The sequence below is a fragment of the Peromyscus californicus genome, unplaced genomic scaffold, assembly GCF_007827085.1.
Source record: "Peromyscus californicus insignis strain IS unplaced genomic scaffold, ASM782708v3 Scaffold_4__1_contigs__length_199733344, whole genome shotgun sequence".
In the NCBI taxonomy this organism is placed as follows: Eukaryota; Metazoa; Chordata; class Mammalia; order Rodentia; family Cricetidae; genus Peromyscus; species Peromyscus californicus.
This window is the reverse complement of record NW_026294562.1, coordinates 18,409,537-18,425,871: the sequence shown is the minus strand read 5'-3', so window position 1 is coordinate 18,425,871 and position 16,335 is coordinate 18,409,537. Positions and strand designations below refer to the sequence as shown.

Here is a 16,335-nt window from a genome sequence, read left to right as displayed (position 1 = left end):
CTGCATCCCAGCATGTCCCATCAGGAGGAAGCAGCACACACAGCTGCATCCCAGCATGTCCCATCAGGAGGCAGCAGTACACATAGCTGCATCCCAGTATGTCCCATCAGGAGGAAGCAGCACACACAGCTGCATCCCAGCATGTCCCATCAGGAGGCAGCAGCACACACAGCTGCATCCCAGCATGTCCCATCAGGAGGCAGCAGCACACACAGCTGCATCCCAGAATGTCCCATCAGGAGGCAGCAGCACACACAGCTGCATCCCAGCATGTCCCATCAGGAGCCAGCAGTACACATAGCTGCATCCCAGCATGTCCCAACAGGAGGTAGAGGGCAGAGACAGGACAATCTCCAGAAGCTGGCCACACAGCTTGGTGTATACAGGAGACTCTGCCTTGAGCAAGATGGAAAGGCAAGGACCAACACCTGAAGGTTCTGAAGGTTGTATTGGACCTCCACAAGTGAACTGTAGTACATGTGAGCCCATGAGAGACACATATATGCAAATAAATACATATATTAAATTAATTAATTAAAATTGCTGTGGAATAATTCTCTTGTACATGGTAAAGATTTGTCACTCAAATTGGTTTAATAAAATGCTGATTTGCCAGTAGTCGGACAGGAAGTACAGGCGGGGTGACCAAACTAAGAATGCTGGGAAGAGGAAGGGTGGAATCAGGAGTCACCAGCCAGATGCAGAGGAAGCAAGATGTCAAGGCAGTACTGAGAAAAGGTACCAAGCCATATGGCTAAACATAGATAAGAATTATGGATTAATTTAAGTGTAAGAGCTAGTTAGTAATAAGCCTGAGCTACTGGCCAATCATTTATATTTGATATAAGCCTCTGTGTGGTAATTTGGGAAGCAGCTGCTGGGCATTTGGGAGTTGCCGGTGGGACAGAAATCTCCGCTTACAAAAAAATGGTGTGTCTGTAATCTTAGCACTTGGGAAGCTGAGACAGGATCACTATGAGTTTGAGGCTAGCCCTTGTTGGCCTTGGTGAACTACATCAAACAGCAGGGTCTTTGCAGATAAACTAATCTAAGCCTATGGGCAGAGATCTGTTATAGTCAGCAATAGAACTTAACAGAAGGTTCCTTACCAATATACACCAAGCTTCTCTACATGAAACAGAGGCCTAAAGCACTACCTTCCACATCATCATTCTGAAGATTAAATGAGCTGGGCATTTATGGAACTGGCTAACAAGCTCATTGATGGCACATTAAATTATATTATCATGTCATATTATATTGGAGATAAGGTCTCCCCACATAAACCAGGCTAGCCTTGAACTTGCAATCCTCCTTACCAGTGTGTGCCACCATCAGTTCTAGCTTTCTTTCATTTGAATTTGGACAGCTAATGAAACTCAGTAAATGGGATCGATGACATACCAATAACTAGAATAAGTCACTTACTGCTACATTTACTATTGCTTGGGAGAAAGTGAAGCCACAGAAAGAAATGAGTGTACAGGAGCAGATTTGGACGAGACCAGGGCAGCAGCGCTTGGGACCTGACCAAGACTGTAGCCGGAGTGCCGAGCACTGAGTAGGGGTCATACCCGCCCTGGCCTCGGGACAGCAGACAGAGTCCTTGCAGAAGCTGTCTGCTAATATCCCACACGGTGCTGTGAATGTGAGTTCTGGCCTGTGAGGCACAACGGCACAGAGTGAGATCCAGAACGATACTTATTGTTAGAAACAACAGAAAAGGCACAAAAAAAAAAAGTGTCTACTTTACTAGGGACGGGAGGAGAGAACAAACTAGAAAGGGAGGTCATGGGGTGTGAGGCTGGGGAGTGAAGGACAGCTCGGCACATCCATTGCAACTTTTTCTGCTGACAGGGCAGGCTCATTTATGCTAAGAGAATCAAGTCGTGAGAACAATGCCCAGTGTGCACGCGGCCCAGGACCCATGGCTGGAACGTCAGCACCAGCCATTCTCTCCTGGTCCCTCTCCCATCATGGCTGTCAGCACCACAAATCCTTACTCTGCTTTCAGGAAAAGGCAGCATGCCCTCCCCGCCCCCAGGGGAGGCTGGCACAACGGCAGTGCCTCTCTGGGTGGATGGCATGCTTCGCTCTGCTCACACTGTCAAGGAGCCATGGGATTCCACTACCTCGCCCCACCCTCACCTTAGAAGGAGGCTGAGAACTGTCTTTTTTCATCTCCTACCACTGTGTGTTTCCCGTGTCTAGGTCACAAGACAGATGCATTTGTAGGGGCATAGTGATGGAGGTGCCTGGGGTAACTTGGCAGAAAAAAAAAATCTTGTTTTGTCTGTCTGTCTGTCTCTCTCTCTCTCTCTCTATCTCTCTCTCTGTCTCTCTATCTCTGTCTCTCTGTCTCTCTGTCTCTCTCTCTCTCTCTCCCTCCGCTCCCCCCCCCCCCCCACGGAGATCAGCTGCATTCTGGAAAGAAGCAAGGGTTAATGCAAACTGGAAACAAACATTCCAGCAAATCAGGACCAAGGGATGGGCATGAGGAGGAAGTACATTTGTGTGGAATTGAACTTGCTGATGACAGGAATGTTAACTTAGGAATTTGCTCACTTCCTGCTATAGTCATGCGTCCGTATAGGACAGACCACAAGACAGAGATTAGGGGACAAAATGAGTGTATGGGGGTCTATTTTAGAGTCAAAAGAAAACAACAAAAAAAAAGCCAGGTGCAGTGATACTGCATACCTGTAATTCCAGCACTTGAGAGGCTGAGGCAGGAGGGTCCTTGCTAGTTCCAGGCTAGCCTGGTCTATACAGCAAGTCCAGGCCAGAGGCCAAGATTACACACTGAGATCTTGTCTTAAGGGGAAAAAAAAAAGACTTTATTTCATTTATTTTGTGAAAGGGGAAAATGTGATCTTAAGAGAGGAAGAACCAGGGTCTGAACAGACGCTAAAGGGTCAAATCATCAAACAGTACCTCCTGCCCCCGGGTTTGGGCCCCTCTCTGTTGGGATCCAGACCACGGATGCTCCGTGTTCAACTATGACACTGAGCGTGGGGCACAGTGCATGGTGGCTGGCTCCCTTGGGCTCAGGCAGGTCCAAGGGACCAGTGGACTTCTCCCCACACCTAAAGCTACCACAGCCTGTCACCCTCCTTGATCCTTCCCAGAGGACCAAGATGAGATCAAGGTGAGCTCAGCTCACCCCTGAAGCGGGAGGAAGGCTCTGAAACTCTGGTTTTAAGGGCATCCCTTCCTCCACAATAAGATGGGAGAGAAATAACCCGTTAACAGGTTGGCACCAAAGCCAGGATTATAGGGTTTTTTTTCTATATTTTACAGACTTTCTGTGTTGAATACAGACAGTTTTTTTTTTCTAATGGGGGAGGGGAATACCGATCTAAAGTGGGAGAGAGGAACAATGGTAACTAATTGCCCAGCAATTCACCAACCAGCATAACTGTCCCTGGAAAGCCACGTCTCTACCTGCTAAATAACCGCAGTTTTTCTTGAAATATCCTTAAGATTTACACCTGGAGTAGAAACTGACCCAGAGTTAGGACACTCGCTTTTCATGTCTTTGGTGATGATCACACTGACCACTACAGTTGTAATGCTCAACGTGACTCTTTCTCCTTCACTTGGCTATTTAAATTTTGACTCTCAACAGCAGAAGGAAGAATGTGCCCTCCTTGTGAAACAAGCTTATGTTAGACTCCTGAGATCTGACCACACATTAATGGATGCCACGTGCAGACACATGAAGGCTTCTAATTGATGTTCTGTCGTAACAACTCGCCGTAAGGCTTAGGATTTGGGCTTGCAGCCGGAGTGAAGCCATCTTATTTCCTGAGGAAAAATCCAGCAAAGTTTTCCATAAGGTTATCCAGCCATCCGTGATAGAAAAGCTCAATAAATTACAGGCAGGAGGAAACACCTGCCCCTGATAAAGGTACACAGACAAACCCACACGCCTCTATCCCAGCACTGGGAGGCAGGGGCAGGTGGATCTCTGTGAGTTTGAGGCCAGCCTGGTCCACACAGAGTTCCAGATCAGCCAAGGCTACATAGTGAGACCCCGTCTAAAACAAAACCAAACCTACCAAATATTAAACAAACGAACAAATGTTGCTCAAAATCGGAAAAATCTGTACTCATTCTTTTCAGCTTGTCAAGGATGCATCTGGCGGGACATTTTGACACAGTCCTGGAGGCCCTGGCCAACGCTCAAGAAAAGAACAAGAAATACGGTACAAGGATGGGAAAGAAGCCGCAAACCCACCACTGTTTTAAGGATGTGATTAACTCCTTGAGGGAAAAGCGAGAAGAAAAACTAAAAGACACAGTGAAGCAAGGCTGTTACATACAGGTCTGTCTAGAACAACCAGGAACCTCGAGAGCCTATAGCAGCAGATTCCACGACATCAGCCTACTTCTGCTAAGAGCCAGAGTTGATTATTACTCTTATTACTACTAATAGTTCTGGGATGTTGTTGATAGACTTGGTCAAGCAGCCACTGCACTTTTGCTGAGGGATTCCCTGCAGAGGCTTCATGGCATTTGAAGGCACATCCTTCATTGATCAGGATTGCACCAAGCCTGATTATGACTCTATTAATATAGTCATTAATATACAATTTGCACCAATTCAAATACATTTCAAGTATCATTCTAAATGTGCCTCAACTTCTCTGATTGGGGAAGCTAAGAGGGTTGGGATTGGTTAGTACTTGGATGGGTGCTGTTGGTTTAAAAAAGAAGAAAGAAAATACAGAACTGAGAAATACCAATTTCCTAATTTGTATATTTTGTAGCACCACAAAGTAGGCCAAGGTTCAGTATTAAGAAAAAAAATAGATATTGCTCCTAATAAAAATGTTCACAAGTTTCCCTACAGAAATACATTCATAAGGCTTTGCACTCAGTTTCAGAACAGGAGAGAGACAGAATTTAATATCTGGCTCAGAAGATGAGAGAAAAAGCCAGGCTAAGCATCTTAAAGTACTGATAGCCATCTAGAGAATAATGAGAAGAAATATGATTCACCATAGATCAAAACATAGAAGTATCAAGAACCTCCTTCTAGGGTTTCCTGAAGGAATTTAAGGTCTATAATAAAGGGGCTGAGGACAGCTCAGTGGTAGAGTACTCACCAAGCATGTGCAAGGCCTTGAGTTTGACTCCTGGGCCTGGGGAATAAAGGGCTTAAAAAATGAACCCTAGAGGTAAAAATTGATGGAGACTCCGCCCATCTCAAAAGGATCAGGGAGACACGGAGACACGCACAGAGGATGTAATAGAGCACCGATGGTCAGATGCTAACATCTGGTTATTCCAGGGAAAAAGCATACAGGAGCTCTTTGTACTATTCTTAGAACCCTTCTGTTAGTTTTAAATTATTTCCAAACTCTAATAAACTGCTAGAAAATAAGGTGAGTAAGTGGAAAGACATGTTACTGGCTTTCAGGTAGAACATGGTACCATTAAAAAGATGTCAAGCCTACTCAAAATAATTTACAAATTTAATATAATCCCAATAAAAATCTCTCAAAATATAATTTCTGAGTAACTTAATGAATTTACTCCAAATTTTATAAGGGAAGTAACCTTTGGTCCAGGAACAGTTACATAAACTTTAAAATGAATGAGTCGCTGTGCTGGTCATCACAAGATGACTATGACGTCATTGTAATAAAAAAGAAGAGCAACAAGACCTGGAGCAAGAGCTACAGACCAGTGGACAAAACATTCATGGAACTACAGAGCAGTGGACAAAACACACGTGGAACTACAGACCAGTGGACAAAACATTCATGGAACTACAGAGCAGTGGACAAAACACACGTGGAACTACAGACCAGTGGACAAAACACACGTGGAACTAACAGAGCAGTGGACAAAACACACGTGGAACTACAGACCAGTGGACAAAACATTCATGGAACTACAGACCAGTGGACAAAACACGCGTGGAACTACAGACCAGTGGACAAAACACACGTGGAACTACAGACCAGTGGACAAAACACGCGTGGAACTACAGACCAGTGGACAAAACACACGTGGAACTACAGACCAGTGGACAAAACATTCATGGAACTACAGAGCAGTGGACAAAACACACGTGGAACTACAGACCAGTGGACAAAACACACGTGGAACTAACAGAGCAGTGGACAAAACACACGTGGAACTACAGACCAGTGGACAAAACATTCATGGAACTACAGACCAGTGGACAAAACACGCGTGGAACTACAGACCAGTGGACAAAACACACGTGGAACTACAGACCAGTGGACAAAACACGCGTGGAACTACAGACCAGTGGACAAAACACACGTGGAACTACAGACCAGTGGACAAAACACACGTGGAACTACAGAGCAGTGGACAAAACACACGTGGAACTACAGAGCAGTGGACAAAACACACGTGGAACTACAGAGCAGTGGACAAAACACACGTGGAACTACAGAGCAGTGGACAAAACACACGTGGAACTACCAGACCAGTGGACAAAACACACGTGGAACAACAGACCAGTGGACAAAACACACGTGGAACTACCAGACCAGTGGACAAAACACACGTGGAACTACAGACCAGTGGACAAAACATTCATGGAACTACAGACCAGTGGACAAAACGCATGTGGAACTACAGACCAGTGGACAAAACATTCATGGAACTACAGACCAGGGGACAAAACACGTGTGGAACTACAGAGCAGTGGGATAGGCATTGAGCTATAGAACAGTGTGCCATGGAAATCACAGAGAAAGGGAAAGAGTGCCAAGGTTCAATAGAGAAAAGCATGGAATTTTCTTCTGCTGCTCTCTCTCTCTCTCTCTCTCTCTCTCTCTCTCTCTCTCTCTCTCTCTCTTTCTTTCCTTCTCTCCCTCCTTCTCTCCCCCTCTCCCCTCTCCCTTTCCCCTTCCCTGTCTGGCCCTGTGAGATGTTATTAGAAATCTTGGCTCATCAAATAGAGGAAAACAGGACAGGGCTGGATGCAATGTGGATAAAATGTCTATAAGAATTAAAGTCACAGAAGTGACCCAGAGATGGAGGTTTTAAATATTTAATATTCTCTCTCTCTCTCTCTCTCTCTCTCTCTCTCTCTCTCTCTCTCTCTGTGTGTGTGTGTGTGTGTGTGTGTGTGTGTGTGTGTGTGTGTGTGTGGTTTGTGCACGTCAGGGCACTGCCTGCGGAGGGCAGAAAAGGCATCAGATCCTCTGGTGCTTAGGGCCTGACATGGGTCCTGGGATCCGAGCTTGGGTCCTCTGGGAGAACAGCAAGTGCTCTTAATGACTGAACCATCTCTCCAGCCCAGGATCAAGTTTTTTCAAACAAAGTTTGAGATGCATAAACCTAGGTTAAATAACTTATTTAACAATATAAAATTAAGGATTTATCTTGACCAAAGAAAAACAAATGAAAACAGAATAGACCAGATGAGAAGATAGCCTCAAAGTATGGACATGCCAAGGAGTATCTCCACTATGATCACTTCTGTCATCAGGGACACCACAGACATCAGCGCCAACAGAATGACACAGAAAGAGCTCGCATTTACAGGAAGCTGTATGTCTAAGAGATGCTCAAAATGACTAGTAATACAAAGATACAAACTAAGATAACAGGCAGCCACTTCACTTACAAGATGAGCAAAAGGCGCACAGGCCGCATGCTGATGGAATACGAGGAGGCAATACTTCCGGCAGGACAGAGATGGGGACAGCTGTGAGTCTGGGGTCTTTTTAGCTTTGGAGCCTGTCCTGGATCTCACTCTGTAGACCAGCCTGGCCTCAAACTCACAGAGATCCACCTGGCTCTGCCTTCCAAGTGCTGGGATTAAAGGCATGCACCACCACCGCCCGGTGAGTCTGGGGTCTTTTATGACATCTCAATCCATGAAAGCTCATACACAAGAGTGTCCTTCTAAGTCCGCATCCCACAGAAAGGTGACGTGGCTTCATAAGCAGACATGTAGGAGAAGGTGGTCACTGCTGTAATTTTTGAGACAAGGTTTAACTACATAGCCCTGGCCAGCCTGAAACTCACTACATAGACCAGGCTGGCCTTGAACTCATGGATCTACCTCTCTCTGCCACCCCAGCACTGGGATTAAAGGCAGGTGTGTGCCACCATGCCCAGCTCTGCTTTTCATTCTTGTGGTCTGACTGAAAAGACCTGACCCAGTCTCTCTGGATTTGGGGTGATGCAGCTCCCTGTGGGTTTGTGGGTTGAGAACCTCCTGCAGCACGCTCTTCTTGCCTCCCTGAAGAGAAGTATTCCACATGACCCGAAATCTTAAAATTCTTGAGCTAGAGGGGACCCAATTATTCTGCAGAAGAGGAAATGAAAGCCCAGACAAGATTTCTGATTTAGGGCCACACAACTAATATAAAAAGGAAAGCCTCCAATTCTGCCCTTGTCCCCCACATTCCCCCCTCCCAACACACCCCTGCCCAGCATCTACTCTCAACCTGTAGTGGGCAGTTATTTGAGCCATGCCCTGAAGCACTGCCCCTAGTGAGGTAGCTGTAACGGTTACACCTGCCTATGACCTTGAAGTACCTGCCTCTGGGGCATGGCCACTGGGGGACCCTTAAGACCTGGGATGCACATACATGCTCTGGGATGCATGTATGCACTCTCTTCTTCGCTACCTCGTGGTTTTGGAGGCTGGACTGGACCAGGGCAGAGATTGCTAGAGAACAGCATTGGACCATGCCTCACCCTTCCAAGATCCTGGGACAAATTCCTTTTTTTCTGTCTTGTGAGTTAACCCCCAAATAAATTCCTTTGCTCATTAAATAGACTCCATGGATTAATCCCATGATCAATCTTTTTCAAACAACAAGAGGAAAACCCTGTAAAGGTTTCCCCCATACTCAGAGTTGATGCTGAATTTTTTACAATGGTCTATAGTGAGACTCCCTTTCCCACTCCACCACCCCTTAATCTGCCATTTCCCCACATCTGCCCTGCCCGGCCTCTGTGACCCTGCCAGCCCTCCCACCTACCCCGCTGTCTCCTGCTCCAGTGTTAGGCTGGGACTTGCTCCACCTCTGCCTCCCACTCTCTCAGTCAAGTCAGAGATCAGGAGACATCTCAGTAGAGGCCTTCTCCCATTATTCTGTAGAAAAAGTAACCCCCCCCACACACACACACACCCTTTCCTATCTACACTGCTTAGAATTTTCCGTGTATCCTGAGGACTGGATCCGCTATGCTTGCTTACACCCCCTGTCCCTCAGGGTCCCACTGGTTCACAAAGTGCTCCAAAAAATATTTGCTGAGTGAATGAATGAAGGAATGAATGGATGAGCCACTCGGGGTCAGAACACAACCCTCAGACTCCAACTCTTCGCACAACACCTTATTGTACTGTCAGTTCTCAGCCCCACGTGTCTTCACTGCAGAAAAGGCTTGCAAATCCAAAGATGAAATAACTCATTTTAGCTACTCTGCCTACTTGTTTCCTTGTGGCTGCTTTTTTTTTTTTTTTTTGAAGACAAGGTCTCACTGTGCAGCCTTGGCTGGCCAGAAACTCACTATGCAGAGGGTAGCCTTGAACTCGCAAAAACCCACTTGAAGAGTAAAGTCATGAGCCACCACACACCGCATCAGGCAGCATGGCTTTCTTTTTAACACCAAGGATTAACCACCTGAACAAAAGTTAGCACTCGGTGTATATATACAATTGCTCTTTCACGGGGGTTGGCGGGGGTAGGGGGGTAGGGGGGTAAGGGTGGAGTGTGCTGGCTATGGCTGGGACTTTCCATCTCCCTGTTCTCCAGGCGAGAGGCTACTTCATAATGAACTCCCAACAGCAAGACCCACTTAGCCAGTCTTGAAATTATTTTATTCAGATGCTTTCATAGCTGGGTCTAATAAGAAACTATTCCATATTCACTGGTGTGGAACTTTTGAGAACTATTCTGAATGAATTTTAAGAACACTTTAACAACAACAAAAAATGCTTGAGAATTTCACAGATGATTCTGTAATGGTGATAAGCTACAGGTGAGACATTAACTGACTTGAATTCAGTCCCAAAGGGCAGAATAATAAACCTGGAAAAATAGGCTGAGCTTTGCATCTGTCAACAGGTAGCAAGCCTCCACTTGTACTCATTGAATCATTTTTTAAAATCCGCCCTCAAATTTAAGACTAAGCGATCTGCCGCTTAAAATATTACTTTGCATTTATTTTAGCCCAGTACAGATCCAAGTGACCCAGAGGGACGGGAACGGTGATGAATTTGAAGCACTGGAATGCACCATGCAGAAAGGGTTTCCTTCTAAGGCAGAGGAAGAGTTCTGCTCTGGAGACATCCCATATAATAATCTGCACACGTGGAGAGTAAATATCCGAACGCTCTCTGCTCGGCCCTCTGGCAGGGGCGGAGCTGTCTACACTAACCATGAACAGCTCCCATTCGTTTTTTTGATCTTAAATGGTATCTTGGGATCCAGGACTTCTCCTGTCCTGAAGGAGAGGGCGTAAGCTCTCTGGGCGAGGCCCTGCCACATGGGTGAAGAGGATGTGAAGAGGGTCTCTGCAGGCAAAGGGGTGCTCAGAGAATAGGGCCAGAAACGAGGAGGTGAGTGGGAAGAAAAGGTTAGGAGGTCCTACTTTGAGGGTTAAAAGACAAATAACTCATACATATTCAGACAGCCTCTATAAAGATTACTATCAGATGTCAGCCAAAAACATACACAATGTGAATGTGGCACAAAAGTTACCAGTTTGAGTCAGAATGTTCTTGGCTTATTGGAAAAATCACTTGTGACATGTCCCCCATTCCCACGCCAGACTTGGAAGTTCTGCACCACACACCAAGCACTCGGTTCTAGACACTAACGCAGAAGTGTGAGTAATGTGAAAAAAAAAAACAACCAGGTTTCACTTATTTTAGCTCAATACTTAAAATGTGAGTGGAGAGGTGGGGGTAATAATAAACTTGAAGATCTGCTATACAATATGTAGAATTAATTCCCCCCCCCCCCAAGCTGTATTTGTTGTCACCAGGAGTGGGTGTTTCAAGTCAATGCACAAATTAAAAGACTTTAGCGGTGGAAGAGCGCCTGAGAGATCACCGTCACTCAGTAGTTGAGAGGAAGGAGTCCTGACGGATACACTAGCGTGCACATTATAGCGTGACTCTGCTTTTGTTTCCACCGTTTTATAAACGCAGCACTAACTGAGAAATTAGGTCTGGGTGTTGCAAACTTCGACTGTGGATTAAGCAGCTCCACTAGCATCGTGTAGCTCGACTAAGTAAAGTGGAGTCTAAACTATGCTCCAACCCGAGTACCAGTGTCATAATAGCTCGTCACATACCACACCATTACTAACTGGGAAGTTTCACGAGGTGCTCCGATGACTGTAAAAGAATTACTGTAAGACAGACCTAAAGGCAGGTTAGAGATTTCGAGAATGAAGAAACATTTACCATCCATTACTCTACCTACGAGGTTGCTTTTCGAGTTGGTTTTTACATTCAGTGCCCCAAACACTCTTCGAGGTTCTTAATACACATCAGATGCCGCCTGTTTGGTCATCCCAATAGCCCTTTTTTCCAGTGACAGATAGCACACCCTCCTTTGACACAAGGATGCCTTAGTGCAGGCGTCCTGGGTACCTAAAAACTCCACGTTTAACCAAAGCTGCCTCTCCAGCTAAATCGTCCCATAGGCTTGCTTCGGAAACCATCCCCGCCTGCCTGTCACGGAATCCCGGCCTCGCATGCCCACCGGCAACAGCAGCGACAAGGGACAGGTCTGGGGCTGAGTGCTTCGGCTCCAGCCTAGAGACAGGGCGGCGCAGTGACAGCGTCTCGGCCGGACACCTCGTCCCCGCGTCCGCGCCCGAGGACGGCCTCTAGGGCTGCGGGAGCCCCCGGGACCCCGCGGCCGTGCGTGAGGACAGCGAGGGCCCGTGGCGCCCCAGCCTCGCGTCCCGCTGAGCGCAACGCGACCCGGAGGGAGCCGCGCAGCAAGCCGGGCAAGGGACCGTCCCCGCCACCCCCGCCACCCCGCCACCCCGCCACCCCGCCACCCCCGCCACCCCGCCACCCCGCCACCCCGCCAGCGCGCGGCCCAGCACCGACCTGCTCTCGACGCCCGGCGTTCCCTCCGCGCACGGCCACTGGTGGCCCGGGCCGGCCGCGGTCACCTCCCCGCGGCGGCGGCGGCGGCGGCGGGCGGGACGATCCGGGTGACTCCGCGCCGCCCCGCCTCCCTCCGCGCCGCTTCCGCCCCGCGGCTCCCGGCTCCGCTTCCCGCGCTCGCGCCCCCTGGCGGCCGCCCCACCCGCCGCCCCGCCACGTCAGGCCCCCCCTCCTCCCCCCGCGCTCCCAGGGCCTCTCCGGGAAACTGAGGCACGGGCCGTGCGTTGCTCGGGCTAGGATCCACCCGTACCCCACCCCCACCCCGCGCACCCGCGCACCCGCGTCACCGCCAACCCAGAAAACTCAAATTCTCCGCTGCGCGAAGAACTTACTCCGTGGGGGAGGCTGGCCTCGAACCTCCGATCATCCTCCACTCCCCAAGTGCGGGATTGCGGGGCATGCGACACCAGGTCTCTCCCCTCTCCCCATCTTTTTTTTTCCCCCTCCTCCAGAGAAAAGTCTCACAGAACAATTTTGAGAATTTGAAAGCAAGGAATCACAGAATGCAGGAAGCAGACACCTCAGTTTCTCAGAGACCCCGCAGGATTTCTGCTGTATTAGAGATCTCAAATGCTGCGATTGCAGGGCTTCACCGTCAAGGGAGCTGCCTAACAGATTTGAGGAATGCAGGCATCTTCTATCACTATGCACAAATAGCAAAGATAAGCCTTTATTTCAAAATTGTCATTAGCTATAGCGTTCCTCGACTCCTCAACTCTTACAAGATCATAGTAAACTAGACATCGCTTGAAGTGTATGTATCCTTTGGATCACTTTTTAAGCGCGCATGTCATCGGCAGTAGGTACATTCACGTTGCTATGCAACCATCATCCTGTCCATCACCAGAACCTTTTAATCTTCCCACACTGAAGCTGCTCTCATCATGGAGGGACTCTCCACTCCCTAGCCCCAACAAGCCCTCTTCTCCTGTGTCCTTAATAATTCCTCCATTCTGGACGCGTTCATAAACGGAATCCAACATACTTGTCCTTTTGGTGTCTGGCTTATTTCAGATAGAGTAACGCCCTAAATTTCATCTGCGTTGTACTACGTGTCAGAATGTCCTTCCTTTTTGCTGCTGAATGTATCCCATCGTCTATACAGACTACGTTCTGTTTATGCGTTTGTCCTTCAGTGGGCAATTCATCGGAGTTTCCCTTTTGGCTATTGTGAATGACCAAAAGTGTACACATAACCACTGGAGTCATTTCCTCCGGTTCTTTGGGGCATGCATCTAGAAGTGAGACTGCTGGGTCACCTATATTATTCTCCTCCTTTGCCGTTTGAACATTGAGGGAAGAAGTTTTTGTAGTAAAACATAAATATTCCAGATTTTTGTCTTTAAAAAATTTAGCGAATGCTTCAGTCGCCTGTGGAACAAGGGCCTTCGCTCCCCCTTTTAAAGTAACATAGAACATCTATTACCTAGAGAGATGATAACAGTTATTTTTTTTTCTTTTTCTTTTTTTTGGGGGGGCGGGGAACAGGGTCTCTCTCTCTCTATTTTGTGTCTCTGGCTGTCTTAGAACTTACTATGTAGACCAGGCTGGCCTCAAACTCCCCGAGATCCACCTGCCTCTGCCTCTGCCGAGTGCTGGGGTTAAAGGTGTACCACCGTGCCCAGCTGATAATAGTTGCTATCGCTAACTAACCACAGTTTAGTTTCCTGTGTATATAGTTTTCTAATGTGGTTTAGAGCCAAGTATTCCTTATGAAAACCCGATGAACTAAAAGCAAAGATTTCATTTTGAAATGAAAACACTGGGATGTCTTAACTCAGCTCTATCTAAACTTCTCTCTTTTTTAGCATTGTTTATTTATTTATTTGCTGGGGCAGGGGACACTTGAGGCAGGGGTCTCATAAGGAGGTCAGAGGACAACTTCTGGGGGTCATCCTCTTCTACCATGTGGCTCTCAGGTTGGACCGCTGTCTTTCCCTCTGAGCTGTCTCTCCAGTCCCTAATCTAAACAGTTTCCTTTCACCCAAGAGTCCGGACCTGAAGAGCCAGGCTATTGACTCTCAGAGACTGGTTCTTTGGTTGAGACTAATTGCCTGAGAGCGTCACCAAGATCTCAGTTGTGATTGGCATAACACTTCTGAGGCAGGCAAGTGTGTAGGAACGGTTTAGTGCCCCGAGATTCCCATTTAGTTTGGGGCTCCACATCACCTTTTGTAATACCATCTCTCAACGATAGTATAAATTTCCAGACTTGGAACTGGGAACAATCAAATAGTTTCTGTTCAAGTATATTCCCAATATATTCACATATAAAGAAGAAAAAAAGGGGGTGCTGATCTGACTTGAATTGGTTTTGTATGAATTACCAGTAAGGCAAAGCAATGCCCTCCCTTTTAGAGAGAATCTCCTATTTACTAACTTGTGTCTATGCATAATTGGGTGTGTGTATGATTAAAATCAGATGAGTCCAGGAAGAGACAAGCAGGCACAGTAAGAAAAATGAATGTATGACCTAATATATCAGTCAAAATAGAGAACCACCCAAAATAACCCTTCGGTGACCAGCCCCTCCTTCCTTTAGGCCATGTGGAGAGCTCAGCTGCTGCCTGGGGCCCTTGAGTACTGTCTGTCCTGGGACCACTGAGAATCTTGGCAGGGTATCCCTCTCTAGTCTCTACTCTGAATAAAGTTATCTTGCTTCTTTTGCAAGCCCTTGTTTTCAGTCCTTTGGATAAGAGCCTGAGAACGCTGAAATACCCAGGGCACGGTGACTTTGCCTCTCATCAAGGGACACTCACTGTACTCTTGACACGGAACAGAGCTGTGCTGGACACTTGGGATTCAGCCTGCCCAACAGACAGCATGCTGTCTGCCATCGTGGAAGTCATACTCCACAATGATGTGACAGGAAATAAGATATTTGCTAGATCAGCATGGAGTGGAAAAAATAAGCCAGGGGACACAGATTAATGGCGAAGGATTAGCCCCTGATGCCCTGGGCACCCGCGGCATGGAAGAATTAACTTCTCTCAGCTGCAACGGGGCTGATAGGAGTTGCTTCAACAGTCCTTGAAGGAATGAAAAAGCAGTTACTCAACATGTTTCTTTTTCCTATTTGGTGGCTCAGACCAGGAATCTAGCTAAAACAAAGGGGGAGGTTTCTTTGACTCTAAAGGTGGTGGGGAAAGTCTCTCTTCCAATGTGATACTTTCTGAGACCAAAATGAGGAGGAAGACTCAGACTTGCAAAGAGCTAAGGCAGTGCCTTTCAGGCAGAAGAAACTGCAAAGCTCTGAAACCAAGAGCAACTTGGCAAATTTCAGAGCCACAAGAGGATCTGGTGTGAGTAAGCAAGTAGAGAATCATGAGATGGGACTAGAAGACACACAGAGGCTGGCAAGGTGGCTCAGTGGGTAGAGGTGCTTGCTGCCACCAAGTCTGAGGACCTGAGTTTGCTCCCAGAAAGTTGCCCTCTGACCTTTACATATGCACACGAACACTAAGTAAACAAATAGCAATAGGAAGTAAACAGGAGTGAGGGTCACCTGAGTCTAGCAGGCCACAACAGACTGAGTTTTATGATCAATATCCTCACTTGAGAGGACTGGAATAAAACTGATCAGAAGAGATCTATGTGAGGCCGGGATTTAGCTCAGTTGTTAGAGGGCCTGCCCAGCATGCATGAGGCCTTGGGTTCAAGGCCCAGCACCACACACTGGCCGAGGTGGTCCACACCTGCAATCTCAGCACTCAGGAGATGGAGGCAGGAGGATCAGAAGTTCAAGATCACCTTTGGCTACATAATGAGTTCAAAGCCAGCCTAGAGTACACAGGACCCTCCTGAAAGGGGGGGATAGATAGAGAGGGCTGTGGTCTGGCTGCCTTGTAAGACGGAAAGTTAGAATGCAACATTAAAACTTACAAACAGAGACTGGAGAGACTGTTCAGCTGGTAAGAGCACTGGCTGCTTTTCCAGAGGACCCAGGTTTTATTCCCAGCACCACATGGCAGCTCACAATCATCTGTAACTCCAGTTCCAGAGGATCAGATATGTCCTTCTGGCCCCTGCTCAAACAAGGCATGTACATGGAGCACAGACATACATACAGGCCAAACATCCATGCACATAAAAGAAAAACAAATAAATCTTTAAAAAAAATATAAATATCTGCTTCCTTCCACCCCCAGTAACTTTCAATAAACCAAAACACAGAATTCTTGTCGGCTTTGGTGACT

At 47.3% G+C, this 16,335-nt stretch overlaps 1 protein-coding gene across 1 annotated transcript in view; it reads right to left on the bottom strand.

Annotated features, from left to right (window-relative positions):
* Positions 1-12,187, bottom strand: part of Dnmbp (dynamin binding protein) — a 106,770-nt gene extending 94,583 nt beyond the window's left edge. The window contains exon 1 of the mRNA XM_052762336.1: positions 12,080-12,187. The gene's annotated coding sequence lies outside the window, so the exon portion shown is untranslated. The remainder of the gene's footprint in view (positions 1-12,079) is intronic.
* Between the last annotated feature and the right edge of the window lie 4,148 nt (positions 12,188-16,335).